Source organism: Schistosoma haematobium, chromosome 1 (genome assembly GCF_000699445.3).
Source record: "Schistosoma haematobium chromosome 1, whole genome shotgun sequence".
Lineage (NCBI taxonomy): Eukaryota > Metazoa > Platyhelminthes > Trematoda > Strigeidida > Schistosomatidae > Schistosoma > Schistosoma haematobium.
Window position 1 is genome coordinate 67,206,042 of NC_067196.1, and position 4,712 is coordinate 67,210,753.

Below are 4,712 nucleotides of genomic sequence, written 5' to 3' on the forward strand. Positions count from 1 at the left end.
ACCCCCTGTATGCGGATTGGAAGACTGTAATGATGATTTCGTTCTTACTAAAAACTATAAGTACCTGACAATTTTGTACTATAATTGACACTGTCTGTGAATAATATTCCTTTCATTAGTCTTCTGTCTTCTCATTGTGACTTGGAAGGGTTCTGGTGCTCTATTGCCCACGTTATACGCGGTATATCAAGAACAACCCTCTAGATATAATAATAATCCAAAAGCGTATATGAGGAACAGGAATACTGTCCCATTTACCGTTATCGATAACAAATTCAATGAACGTGAGACGTGCGAGTTACTTAGTTGCCGGTTGAAATGCAATGCATGAGAGCTGCTGATTGACCTTGTTTTTCACAGTTCAAACTTTGAGGTGAATGAGGTCTGAATTTTTTGTTGATGCAAATATAATCTATCCGGTTCTCCGTGATGCTGTCCAGTGAGACCAATGCAGCTTTGTGTGTGGGTTTATATGGAAATATCGTGCCGCCTATACGCAGTTTGTTGAATGCATATAGGTTCGAGAATCTCTCGCCAATTTCGTTCTTTTCTCCTAATCCCTATCGTCCCGTGATATCTTCATAACCGTTGTTTTCCATCCTTACTTTGGAGTTCAAATCCCCCATCAGAATGGTCAGGTTCGTTCCTGAACATTTTGCCATAGTAGTTTGCAGCTTCAAGTAGAACTGATGTTTATTGTCATCTTTCCACCTATGGTAGGTGCATAACATTGGATGACATTCCTTGTGATTCCCTCAGTTTGGGAAGGGCCTGTGTTAGTCCTGGCAATGGTGGTCTCTCAGTTGATCCAGCTTTCTTTTGAAAAAGTCGACGGATGAAACCTCAACCACGCGCTGAGTGTCCTCATAAATTTTCTCCTTTGGAAGACAAGAAAAATGAGGGCATATCAGGTGCGAATTTGGCACTAAGCAATTTGAAAACTGAAGTCAAGTCGTCTCTAGTTATACAATATGACAACGGGAAAAGGTTGAGCTTGGCCAGTCAAACTTCATACGGAAGCTTCGCTATTCCGGGAACCAGCTTAGTTGCCGTTCTGTGAAACTTTTCCAGAAGCTCACTGTCTTTTGTATAACAGCCGGTTGTGCGGAACTTTGTCAAAAGCTTTACTGAAATCAATGAAGGCGACGTCTACAGGTAGCTTTTGGTCCTTAAGAGCACACCAGCTTTCACGAGCCACTAATAAGTTAGTGAGACAAGAATAACCTATTCTGAAGCCGTGCTGCTTCTCCGAGAGGATCCGGTTTTTATCGAGATACTTAAACAGCTCCTTCCGAATAATCTTTTCTAATATTTTAACAACCACACTAGTTAGGCTAACGGGGCGGTAGTTCTCAGGTTTGTGTTTCGTACCTGTTTTGAAGACAGGACTTACTATGGCATTTTTCCAATCTTTCGGTAAACAACCCTGCGTTACGGATAGGTTAAAGCATGTACTTAAAGGGCTTGCAACGAAGTTAGATAATTCCTTCAGTAGCCTAGGATGTAATTCATCGGGCCCCGTGGATTTACCTATGTCAAGCTTATTTAGTAGACCAAAGACATCGAGTTCTTTAATGGTCACGCTATCCAGTGTATGTATGGGGGATCTGTATACGCTGACGAGAAGGGCGCTTCTATGGTATACACGTTGCTAAAGTAGTTCGAGAACGCTTGAGCCTTGCCAAAGTCGTCCTCCACTAATGATGAAGCAGTACTGTCTCCCCATAGAGCAGGAATATTTCCTTTTCTCCTTGTCCTTTGGTTTATATAGGAATACAAGCGTTTAGGACATTCTATGGATTCTTTAACAAGTTTTTCTTCGTACAATTTTCTAGACTTACGGAGGGTCGAGGCACAAGTATTCCGAGCCTTTCGATACTGAGATTTTGACTCATCAGTCCCCAGTAACCTAAATATATCCCACGTTTCCCTTTTCTTACGGAGAAGGATACGGACCTCCCTACTGAACCATGGTGGTGAGTTTTTCGGCCCCTTTGGTATAGTCCAAGGGATGTGAGGTGTGGTAACTTTTAAGTATGAATTTCGAAATGCGTCCCAGGCCGTTTCAATGGAGGACTCTGGGTCTATTGTCCAATCTATTAACGATGCTGAGTGCATGACGTCTGGTATGTTTGCTTTCCAGACGTTGGGTCTGGACTGGACTGACGCGTCCTCATGACTGGCAGTTATATGGAAGTCGAAAGTTAAAACTGCGTGGTCACTTTTACCTAAGGGTGGCATATGATGGAGGTTCGCAACATCATCCTCATAGTGAGTCAGTATAAGATCTAATAAGGATGATTCAGTGTCCGGATCGTACCTTGTCGCTTCTTTCACATGTTGCACTAGAGCACATGTGATAACCCCATCAACTAGTTCCTGCTCGAAAGAATTCTCCGACGATTTAGTTCGCAGATTTTCCCAGTCTACCATAGGTGCATTAAAGTCCCCTAGGATTAGACATCGACCACTTTGGGACCAAGTATTGAGACTGCTTAACAGGATCTCATTTGCCTCACAGCTTGGACTGCGATAGACCAAACCCATCAGCAGCTCTTGTCCCTTGCATTTTAAGCGAAGACTAACTAATTCACACGTCCCACTCTCATGGGATACACTATCGATAATGGTAAATGGGATAGCATTCCTAATGAATAGAGCTACTCCCCCTCCTTTACGCTTTTGTGTTCTGTCGGCCCTTACTAACGTAAAGCCCTCGAAATCAAGTTCTATACTATCTATAGCCTGTGTCAGCCAGGTTTCTGTTACTGCGATTATATCTGGCTTTGTAGAGTCAATCTGTACACCTAGTTCCGATCGCTTATTAAGTAAGCTTCGTGCATTGGTGTAACAGATCTGAAGCCTGTTTAAGTGCCTTCGTGCTTCACCCAGAGTGGCTTCGGCATCATTCTCTGTCGAAGTCTTACAACCCGAAAATTTACAATTTTTAGGTCCTTTTCGCCAGCGTATAACCTAATGTCATGCTCAAAACGAGCTTTTGGTTCAGAGCTCTCACTATCCTCGATTCTATGAAAAATAACTGATCTGTCGCTATGATCAGCTTTCGATTTTTTTGACTACTTTTACGGGGGCAGGATTCCCTTTTATATCCCTACGTTGTTTCTTCCTTACAACCTATACCCATTCGTCAACGGTGCTATGAGAAGCAACAACAGTTGAGTTAAACCTACTGTTGGATTACGGAGGGTTGTCGACGACCTGAGAGGTCAGGTTATGTTTCTCGCTAGAAACCGATCGAGCCTAGCGATTGCGGCTTCTAGGCATTTCCTGCTGGATGCCATTTGGAAGACGGGGAATGGAAGAACCTACTTTTCTTGAGTTTTTGTTTAAGACAGACCTCTTTGGAGACTGTTTTCCCTTCTTTGATCGGTGTGAGTCACCTATTTTCGAACTCACCTGAGTTTACTTCATATCAATTTGCGTGTCAACAGAGCGAGTGCTGTTTGATGTGTCCCGACTACGCTTGCTATAACACTTTTTCGCAGCATCTAGCAGTGCGATGGCCTCGGTCAACAAGCTGCTTTCATTCAAACAGCACTGTTCGCAAAGCCAAACGCAACCCTTTTTACTGAACCCTTTAGAAAGCCGCAGGCGTTAAATCCGAGCAAACTTCGTGGTACCAGCCTTTGCACTAATCGCACTGCATGCCGCTTTCAACGGGATAACGACAAATTGGACGTTGGCAACTGCTTTTATTACACTGTCCGGTCATTAAAAGGGGTCTTTTTCAGAAAAACAGCGAGATGTAATAATGCTCAGAGACAAAAAAGGTGTATGACCAAAAAAAGTGGAGAACTGTAGATTGTTAGGTCTAAAAGTACCAACAGATACAGTAGAAAATAAGGTGCTCAAGAGTACCGACGATAAACTAATTCAGAAACAGTAAACGATACTCTAGTCGAATACTTTAGCTGAAAGAAACTCAATTGAAGTGAAAACAGTAGTCTTGATACTCATTAAACGATCAAAACAAAATATACTCAGCGAGGAAAAACACCACTGTCCTTTTTAATTAGCGCGCCAAATGTGTATTGTCAAATCGTATCTCCTCATTCTCGTAGCTGTTCAACGGGTCCTTCCGGTCTCGCACTTTTTCCAGACATCCCGTGTGTCTATAATAATCGTTCCTTTGGTCATTAAAAGGATCATCAGCCTTAAGACTTCCAAAGAATCTCGGCTTTAATCCTGAGGTGTCATATATCTTCCTCCAATCTCAGGGCAGATTCTAATTGGTTTAAATTGTTTGTTCTGGTTAGCATTTTCTAGCAAGATTGTTTTCTACGAGATGAAGTTGTCGGCTCCATGTCAATCCTCCTGCTTCACCCGGGCTCGGGACTGGCATCAGCCCTAGAAGAACTACAGGCGGAGTTAAAGTGTTTAAATTACTTCGTAATAAATTTGCATATGATATGCCACAATGTTTCTAGTCCTACAAAGCAGAGGACTAACGAGGACACTCTAAACCAGTTCACAGGATCAAGAAAAATTACTTGTCAGCTGAGTACCAAATTTCCCATCGGACCACCAACGGACGGAATTCCTTACTTCAAGATGTGTCTAAAGCTTCATCTGTTGACGTTTTCAAAAGGAAGTTGAATCAACCGAGAGATTAACATAGGCCACCCAGCCTTCTGTCCTCTTCAAACTGAAACTGATAATAGCCGTCAAATAGTTACCGGGAATTGAACTTC